This window comes from Papaver somniferum, chromosome 4, assembly GCF_003573695.1.
Source record: "Papaver somniferum cultivar HN1 chromosome 4, ASM357369v1, whole genome shotgun sequence".
In the NCBI taxonomy this organism is placed as follows: domain Eukaryota; kingdom Viridiplantae; phylum Streptophyta; class Magnoliopsida; order Ranunculales; family Papaveraceae; genus Papaver; species Papaver somniferum.
In genome coordinates this window covers 136,754,423-136,765,735 of record NC_039361.1, presented here as the reverse complement: position 1 = coordinate 136,765,735, position 11,313 = coordinate 136,754,423, and positions in this window count along the sequence as shown.

Genomic DNA, 11,313 nt, shown 5'->3' with positions numbered 1-11,313 from the left:
GCATTCTTTAGGCCGGTTTCTATGGGGTGGCTAACCCATCCATTTTGCATGCCAGGTGGCCTGACAAACTGGCCACGCCATTATAGGAAATAAGTTAAGCGGTCGAGTCTCAACAGAGCGGTAAAAACTGCATCGCTAGCGGTGCATGTTGAGGGGTGAATATGATTTTGGTCCTATCCGTCCTAACTACACCAAATGACTACACTTTTTAGGAATGGTATGAAAGAGAACTTGCTTTCTGTTGTACTATGGACCTCCTTTTATAGATTTTTCCAAAAACTCTTCCTTTTATGATATCATGACACATATCGTAAACCTCCTTAATTACCACTAATGTCACTCCTTCTCTAATACAACCTCCTTCTTTTCCCTTAATTCCCTCATTCTCATTTTCTCCTCATGGACACTTCTTAGTGGACTTGTGCCTTAATCCCCAAATCCCCTTTATTCATGTTGGATTCGGCACCCCTTTAGGGGGCTCTCTAATTCTGCTAAGGGGTAATAATTTTCATGTATCAACAGTGCAGTCTAGACTGCTAGTGGTCTTCGTAAAACCGGTCGGTGTAGAATTTGTCGCTTATTAGATAATGAAGTAACAGTTATTTCCCCCCATGTTTCCCTATAAATTCACCCCATTCAATTCAATTTGATTACTCCTCAACAATTCATTGTTTCATTAACTCTATCATCCTACTCTTTTGTACATTTAATGCTCTGTTTAATTTTTAGTTTCAAATCAATGGATTCTTCTGACGAAGAGGTGCGTATTCATATGGATCGATTTGAAGAACAACAACGAATATTCGTCCAGGAGTTGCAACAAATTGATGATGAGTCAGATGAAGATAGAGAACTAACCAACAATTTGATGCATCTGTATTCATCGGGCCATATACCTAGAGATCCAGGCGTTGCAAGAAGATATACGTACGGGGGTCGGGATGAATGGCACGAGAAGCTGATCCACGATTATTTTCTTCCCGACTTTGTGTTCTCTGATGAAAATTTCCAAGGACGGTTCTGCATGCCCCGACATTTGGTGCTAAATATTATTGGTGAGCTTTGTCAGGTAAAACCTCAATTTAATTATTAGTATGATGCACTGAATATTAGAGGTCATATCCCTGAACAAAAGGTTACTTCGGCCTTAAGGATTCCAGGATATGGTCAACTTTAGTTCAATGTTAGCGTCAGCTACCTGCCGGTGAAATGGGTCGTTCATACTCGTATTTCAATAGTAGACAAATGGAACTGAAAAAGGATGTGGAACGGGCTTTTGAAATTCTGAAGCGGAAGCTCGCCATCATTTGTGGGCGTTATCGTGGTATAAGTGCTCGTGAAATGCATAAGACTATGCTGACTTGCATCATTATGCATAACATGGTAATTCAGGAAACCCGTCGTAATAAGAATTGGACTAACCATGAAGCTGAGATTCAACCAGCAAGAGGATCACCTGCAAGGAATTATGTGCAAATGACTAGTCATATTGAGAAATAACTCTGTATAACAGGTTAAGGAAAGATCTCAGAGCGAATATGTGGGATGAGTTTGGAATAGATGGGGGACGAATTGAATAACGTAGTCAGTTTAGTTGTTTAAGTTTAATTGTTTGTTTCATAGTTTTGTTTTGAAGTCGTTTAAGTTTAATTGTTTGTTTCGTAGTTTTGTTTTGAAGTTGTTTACGTTTAATTTTTCTTACGGTTTTCATTAGAAGTAGCGACTAGACTCAATCGCCAACAATCCTTATAAATACATACCACTTCATCCATTTCAAAATCACACCATTTCATCCGTTTCAAAACCACACATTCACTTATAAACTTCTCTACTTTCTGGGTAATTTATGGATAATCCTAGATTTACTGAAGATGAAAATTTATCTCTTCGTAGAAATTATGTAATATACTACCCGAAGAGAGGTGAAGAATGAAAAATGAATGGTTTACCCTGTATGAGTAATTTGGGTAAAATTCATGACGCCTTCTGCACAGATACAGGTAATCCTCATAACCGGGATCGAGCTACTTTGTTTTGCCGATTCATGACTATCAAAAAAGATTTTGTGGATTTTATAACTATGAGAAGGACTGTCAATCGATATTTTCTTAGAGGTGACACCAATGCTGAATTTGGAATATGAACTCGAGACGAGTGGCGAAGATGAAAAGAAAAAAATTTTGAATACGAAGGGCATTACCAAATTCTTAAGGAGTTTCTAAGAACTCGTATGGGATGTTAGGCTTAAGTTTAGTTTTAGTCTTAAATTTAGTTTTAATGGATGTTGTCAAGTTTAAGTTTTAATGTAATGAAAAAACTACTACAAAGTTTTAATGTAATGAAAAACTAGAATAATTTCATTCATCATAACCGAACTACTGCATCTTCATTAAAATTAAAGTTGATACATTAATTAATTAAGTGGCCTACTTCATCGTGGTATTTATCATCCCCATCTTCAGCTTCACCTCCAACTTGTTTTTCCAAATTTCTCTTGTTTCATTTTTCTTTCAACTCCTCTGCTAACTTGTCCATATCCATCTCCCATACCATCAATTGTCTGGGGGTCATTGTTGAGGTGTTTTCATTTAGAATCTTATTCTTGTCATAGTCTGAAACAATTTTTTCTTGAGTTTGTCGATGTTTTTTCATCTCCCTAGTAAAAAGATGTTGGTCTACTGCTCTTTGTTTTTCTACGGTCTTCTGATGATCTATTAAAGTATCCAAACAACCTTCACTTGCTTCTCCTTCTTGGGCAGATTTTCTCGCTGCTCTTGCAGCGTTTCTTCCTAATAATTTTCTTTTAAGCGCAGAATTGACATTCAAGTTGGAATTGTTGTTTGTTGTGGTTTTTGGTGAAGAAAATGGATTCTCCGGAGGGAGATGAGATATTTGAGATGGTTGTGAAACTTGCGTTGAAGCTGAAGAAGTGTATGGTGAACATGCAGGTACATTTTGCATGTTTGCTAACAATTCTGGATTATATTTGGGCAACACTTTCAAAATATGATAACAATTTTCATAACCAATGTTTTTTCCCATGTTTGTAGTGCCAATCATTTAGACACTTTCGTTCGACATCAACATCGACAAGACCGCTCGCTCGAGCACGAGCATCTTACATTATAGCAGCAACATACAAGGAAACTTGGGCGTTGATTACAACGAAGCGACCGGACAATCCATTTATATCACCATTGTTGATGTTCATAGTTTCATCAAGAAATTTAGCAAATATGTTATCCCACAACTTGGTAGATTGTTGTTGACCACCATGGACACTATCTTGTGTAAAGAACACATAGCTTCTGAAAATGCATTCATCTTCGGCTGAGAATCTTCTTGCTTTTAGTTAACTGAGAATTAGATTGAGACATATTAAAAAAAGAACTACACTACGAGTGAATCAAAGAGTTGGATGATGAAATTTGTTTTAGATTAACAAATGTGAAGAGAAGAGAAGGTCCAAGTTAAAATGGAAGAGGAATTTGGTATTTATAGGGGGGAGATTTATGGCCGTCAGATCAGATTCTAGGTGGCGACGAAGACTAGACCAGCCGGCCGAATATAAACCATTGTCGGTCTAAACAACACCGAACGATGTAATCTTGACCGAGCGGTCGAGACTCGACCACTCAGAAACTTGATCTGGCCTGGCTAAGTGGCAAATTTGCCAGTTAGCCATCTCTATAGTGGGTGCAAAAGTGGCAAAAGTGTGGGTTATCCAGGCCCATAAGAACCGGCCTTAGAAAGTGAGTGGTTAACTCTTTTTGTGAAGTCATGAGCTGAAAAGATGAGGGTACCCAAATACACCACAATATTTTTTTTTTATCATAACCTATATATAAACCTATTGGTGATCACTCAAGGAAAATTTCAACACAATATCCACTTGATATAGGGTTAGTCCGAACTGGCCTAACTCGTGAATTAAATATCAAAGGCAAGTGGAGAAAACCAATACACTTTGTGTGATTGTCTATGGATATGGAATCAATACAATACAACAACAAAGTGATCACTTGATAAAAGGTATGGAAATAACCAAAACCAATGGGATCAATATCAAGTACCCTGTTAACGTACAAAGTGCAATTTACTTTAATTATAATAAAACAATTATAATGCGGAAATTAAAAGTAAATGGCACAACAAGATTTTGTTAACGAGGAAACCGCAAATGCAGAAAAACCCCGGGACCTTGTCCAGAATTGAATACTCTCATGATTAAGCCGTTATACAAAATCTAAACCAACTTCGTATAGTTGAAAGCAAGCAAGTAAACCTATAATTAGCCTAGTTCCATATGTATTCCCACGCCTCCGACTTGTAGTAAGTCACGTACTTGGAACAATTCCTTTGGTTCGTATTACAAACAGTAAAGGAACAACAAATATGTTCGGTAACAACTCTTTTCAACCAAGTGATATGAGTTCGACAAAAGGCTCTTCCGTTTATCCCAATAAACTCCTTTGTCAGGTCCTTAGATCTATATAATAACAACTACCAAAGTAATTGTCAAGATTTTTCAATCAATACTTTGAATCACAAAGAATTGTATTGATGCCGATCTACTCAACTAATCAATCTAATCTACCACAAGGATAAATCGATTATAGTTGGATCCTCTTTACCCGAAACAAGTATTGCGCACACCAAATATTATGAACCCAAATCAGAAATCTTCTTCATCTTCAAATCTTCTTAGATCTTCAATAAACACCTGCACACAATCAAATGGAATCTCTTGTGATCAATCACACACAGAATGGAGTCTGTTAACAATGATTATCACAAGACGTATTTAGATCTACAAACAGTCTAAAGATCCCCGTCGAAACTTCGATATAGTTTGACTGAATCTTATATCAGAAGAGAAGATTCACAAGCATAAACAAACTAGGTGCAATCAAATTTCAACAACCGTTAGTAAATCAAATCAATCGAAAACTAATAATAAGTCGCAATTATCTAGTTTCCCACCAACGGTATTAATAGAGCTTCTCAATCCCAAAGAAGTCTTTAAACCGATCGGCCGTAAGAGATTTCACCTAATTAGGTTACTAACCTCTCTGAATAGGCGGCTCCACCAGAAACAACACAACTAGGTAATTTTGCTGGCTCTGAAGATTAGTTTGCTCGAAATGCAAACTTTGATATATTTATAGACCAAGGAAGTTTGGATATCAAGGAATTTCCAAAACCGAAAATATTCTCAAGATATGCAATATATTTCCAAATTCGGTTTCCATAATTCCTGGAAATGCAATCAATAGTAAATATACATTACTAATTTTCAGCAAATCTCCGACTAGTAAATGGACATTACTAATTTTTATTTTCCAAATATAAAATTAAAAACCTTAATTAAAAGATTCTCAATTTATTTTCGACTTGGGATTCTCCTTTAGCTATTAAGGAATATCTTTGAACAGTAAAAGATAAGCGTTATCGCACATGTTCAAAGTATGTCGACATCTTTACTTTGTAAGTCCTCTTTCATACTTATAATCTTGGAATCGATTTTCCACACTTCTAAACAAGTTTAGAATTGGTTCATCTGACTTCCAAGAACTATGTGATTGATTATCCTATCAAATCACCAAACATGGGTTCAACGGTTCTACCAAAACAAGTTTCGGTTCTACCTCCATGTGGGTACTAGAAATAGTCACGCTAGTTACCAAAACTTGGTTGACTAGGTACTAGGATCGGTTCCCACATATATATGGTATCTAACTTGTATTTGTTGCACATATCCATGGGATCGGATCCCAATGTCTAAAAACGTGTTGTACATGTTCATAGGATCGGTTCCCAATATCTAGAAACTTATTGCACCTCTTACAAGGATCTATTACCCTCTTGTGATCGGTTGCGCCTCTTACTAGGATCGGCTCCCCCTTGCCTAGAGTTGGTCATACTCATAACACTAAATCAATCATACCATCTCAGGTGATTACTTAAGATTGGTTTCATTAATAAAATTCATACCAATACAAAAATAAGGCCTTGTGAATAGTTTTACCAAGAACATAAGCAAGTCATGAGCGGTTATACTAATCAAACATATTGGTAGTTCAAAAGATATGCAATGAATAACAATACCAATAAGCCTAGAGATTTCCCTTCCGATTCACAAAACAAGTTCATGAATTTACTTTCATTAAACTAATGTAAAACATTGTTTCCTATGATGAAATCTTCACCTTATACCCATACATAATCACAATAGCATTCAAACGATTATGTCGATATCTTATATACGAAGTTCAAAAGATAAGCGTTATACTTCGTATTGTATTCCTTAATACTACGTATAACTAGAGTATAATCATTCATAGCTTTGCAGTTATGTTTTCAATATGCACGACTTGAAAGATACGTTAGGGAATGAAACATTTCAAGTCAAATATTACTAACCTCAAATGGAAGGATGATGTTGTCGTTGTAGCTACGTACTTCTTCACATTCTTCAAGTCTTCATGTAGTACTTGCAATGTCTCATATCCTAATACTTTCAAGCTAACATATACGAAGTTGACTCTAGTATATAATCAAGCGACTCTTTAAATGAGTTTTGGTTCACTAAAATATGACAACCAAAATTGACATACCAACGCTTGGTGGGTTCAACCGAGCTATGCTCTAACATAGAATCAATAAAAAAATTATATTTTTAAGTGGACGGTCTAATATGAATCTTGGCTAGTTTGGACCTATCACTACATGACAAAATAATACATTTTGAACTAAAATGAAAAACTTAGCCAATTATTTTCTTTAATGGATTTACCCCTGATTAATTAGTGTTAATTCGGGTGATTAATAGATGTTTAGTCAGGTTAACCGTGAAATAAACTAAGTTAATTCATTATCAAGACATGATTATTTTTTATTTATTTATTGACAAAATTTAACCCAGTGGATGTCCATGCACTTGTAGACCGATTCAGGGTTGATGTTTAAATTCACAAAAAACACCTAGAATCGGTGCATATTATGTTAGAGCATTGCTCGGTCGAACTTACAAGTGTTGTTATATCAATCTTGTTGTCAAATTTAGTTGATCAAAACTATATCTTGATTTCTAGTCTACAATTAGTCAAGTTTCGGATTAGGATAGACGTGTAGTTGAGAATCGGACATCGCTGTGTTCTACTGTTCGAAGTCGAAGATCAACCGAAGATTTTGGAGAACTTCTTCAACAAAAGGTAAGTGAAGACTGAACCACCTATTTCACAAGTTATATTCATCCTTCAATCTATAAGACGATTCGCATGACTAATTAAACTATCACAAGCATATCAAGAATTTTGAGTCAAGTTTATCTTGGTAATTAGTTCTCGAAATATATATGACTAAGCTTAATGAACATTTGTTCATACTTGATGAATTTCAATTAAGAACAATTTATTATTCAGAATCTAAATCGTGATTCAATATTATCAATCGAAAATAGCCTGAACATTGATATGTGTTATTGAACTTATTTGAGAATGTTTCAAATTGATTTAGAGAGAAATATAGAACTACTGTAAATTTAGATACAGGAAAGTACGCATACCAGTTTCACAAACTGGGAAGACTGTTATAGGTCTGGAGCCGCAGTACAGTACCGGCATAACTATAGTTTGGCAGCGACTTAGTAGTATGCATACCCAATATCCATACCACAAAAAGTCCGTGAACTCGTGAACCTAGAATGGTATGCATACCTAGTATGCATACCGAAAAAGAACTGTTAGTTTTGAAACCGGTGTGGTATCCATACCCGGTACACAAACCGGAAAAATTCTATAAGATCCGGAACTTATTTTTGTCTTTAGTGGTGTTATAAGCCCAGGATTTTCCTATAAACGTCATACGAAGCCTTTTCACAATCGTAATGATTATCAAAAGGATAACTTTGTAAAGACGAAGACAAGATCCGATGCTCCCAATTGGAGAAAAACTAACTAGAAAAAGGATAGTCAATCGAATTCTCTTCCGAGAAATATTGAAGAGAGTAATGGGAAGAAGGTTCCAATTGTTCCTAAACGCACTCAAAGGTGGGTACCAAAGAAAGTCAATAATGCATTGAGTGTCAAAAAGAACGATCTCCCAGAAAATTTCATGACTATGGAAAAGGCAAAATCCATGATTTTAGAAGTTAAGAATTTCTTGGGAAATATGGATTTAGATATAAATGGATCTAAAATTTCTCTTTCATGATAAAACAAAAGTGAAACACAAGAATTGGTGGAAGAAAAAACGAAATAAGCCAAAAACTATAGATGGTGAAAAATCCATAGATACGGAAAAGTTTGTTTCAATCACCTGTGGTGAGCAAGACATTGTTCACCCCAACACAACTTGGTTGTGTTGAAAGTGCATCCTCACCAAGAAGCCCTGTTGAATACGGTGAGGAAAGCAAAAGAATTAGGGCGCACATGTCATGTTGGGTAAGATATTGAATATTTGGTAAAGTCGTAGGATTCGTGATTAGATTCTCCTAAAAAGTATGTCTATAAACTTAATCAAGTTTTACGATTTCATTATTATATGCTTGATGCCATGATCTGTAGATATCAAAAACGTGTTTTTTTTTGTACTCTTATTAATTTTTCTCACTAAGTGATTTGGTGGAAACCCGAGTATCATTTTGATTGATTGTTTAAATATATACTTGAAGTTCAATACCCACTGTTTCGAGAGACAATTTTTTTTATCTCTAACTTGTTGAACCTAATGCTCCTAAGAGATGATTCCATGCGAAGAGGTTTATAATATTTTTTCTAAATGTTTATGACAATAATCCGTAGTGATCGTCATATTTGTCTTCTATGCACTTATGATTCCGTGTACATCATTCACCATTAGATAAGAGATAATGGATCGTAGGTGAAGTACTTATAATAAACAAACCAATGCGGCTAATGATCCATGTATCTTGTGTATTGTTCATGTCTACCTAACTTGATTTGTGTTTAAGATTCTTAAATGTCCGGGTTTAAAGAAATAAACAGTGCTGATGACTTGTTGTTTTTGGTGAATTCAAAATAAGAAAGTTCAAGAATGGGCAGTGGTACGCGTACCTCTGGGACTTTGTATTTTTTTCTTTGTCAAGGAAATCTTTTTTATACGCTTTTTATAGCCATTATTGGTATAAATACAAGCGTAAAAGATTGATTCTTCTCTTTAGGAGAAAATCAACTTGTATGTTCTTTACAAGTTTATATCCTAGATAAGATGATCGGAATACTTGATCCTCATGGATATTCTTGTATATTGCTCAAAATCTTATGAGATATATGTGCTCTTTATTGTTTGGTAAGTTGAACTAATATCTCACATATGCTCAAAAGTTAAATCTATTAAGTTTTTATACACTAAATATAGAATAAACTTTTTGAGAATTTTCGCAGTATTGATCTACTTGTGATCATATTTCTGTGTTATTACTACACTATACACTCCGTAAGATTTTCTTATGTACAGGCATACCGATTAAAATTATCTCTTTGTTCGTAACTGGCGTTGAGATTAACTTATACTGATGTTCAGGATACAAATCCATGTGATTTGTTAATTTCCGACAAAATCCTCATTTTTTACAAAAGTAAGGTCACTCATGTTGTTCTCTTGGGAATGACACCAAATGGGGGAGAGTTCTTAAATGAACTTGTGCTTAATTGCTATATCTTTGTGGGGTGTGTTGTTGTGGAATTTAAAGGGATTACTTATATCTTAAATCTCCTAGATGAGAGCTAGGTATTCCATACTCTGTGATATCATATAAATAAAGTTGATATGTAATTCCTTTAAATCTTGAAGCATCTTTTGGTTGAATTCATTACGATCCCATGATTTTCTTACCTTCAAAGTTGTGATAGAATTGTATTTTGGAGAAGATAATAATACCATGTTTTTGTACAACGATAATTGAGAATAATTTTTTTTGAAAAGTTGTTATCGCTACGGATCTTCAACAACAACGATGTTGAGTTGAGCACGTTCAGAATAATTGCAACTTGAAGTGACGAAGAATTCAAGCATGATGGATTCAAAGAGTTTTTGAAGCTTTATTTTTGTGGAAATATTATAAATACCCTCCATTTTTATTGATCTTACACAAATACCCCCGAGGGATTACTTCTGGAAGCAACTTTTTTGGAGTCAACTTAAGAAAGTTGCTTCCACTTTTTGGAAGCAACTTGTATAAAGTTGCGTCTACTTCTGGAAGCAACTTGTGATAGTTGCTTCCACTTTCAGAAGGTAGGGGTGTTTTTAAAAATTGAATAAGGGTATATTTTATGGGGCGAATTTTGAGGGGTATTTAAATAATGTTCCTTTATTTTGCAATCCATATGTATTGATAGTTTTGTCACCAAAATTGACAAAGGGGGAGATTGTTAGAACATATCACGGTCGAACTCACAAGTGTTTTTATACCAAGCTTGTTGTCAAATTTAGTTGATCAAAACTATATCTTGATTTGTAGTCTACAGTTAGTCAAGTCTCAGATTACGATAGATGTGTATTTGAGAACCGGACATCACTGTGTCCTACCGTTTGAAGTCGAAAATCAACCGAAGTTTTTGGAGAAATTCTTCAACAAAAGGTAAGTGAAGACTAAACCACATATTTCTCAAGTAATATTCATCCTTCTATCTATGAGACGATGCCGGATGACTAATTAGACTATTACAAGCATATCAAGAATTTCGAGTCAAGTTTATCTTAGTAATTAGTTCTCTAAATATATATGCCTCAGCATAATGAACATTTGTTCATACTTGATGAATTTCGGTCAAGAACTATTTATTATTCAGAATCTAAATTGGGATTCAAGATTATCAATCGAAAATAGCCTGGAACAATGATATGTGACATTGATGTTACTTGGGAATGTTTTGAATTGATTTAGAGATAAATATATAACTACTGTAAATCTGGATACAGGAAAGTATGTATACCAGTTTCACAAACCGAGAAAACTGTTATAGGTCCGGAGTCGTAGTACATGTATCTAGTACACGTACCTTCGTAGCTATAGTTCGACAACGACTTAGTGGTACGCTTACCCGGTATCCATTCCACAAAATGTCTGTGAACTTATGAACCTGGAATAGTAGGCACACCTAGTATGCATACTGAAAAAGAATTGTTGGTTTTTGAAACCGGAGTGGTATTCATACCCGATACGCAAACCGAAAAAGTTCTGTAAGATCCGTAACTTATTTTTTTATTAAGGGTACACGCATGCCCGGTACATGTACCATGACAAAAATAATCACGAACAAGGTAGAGTACAAGTACTTGCCCTATCGA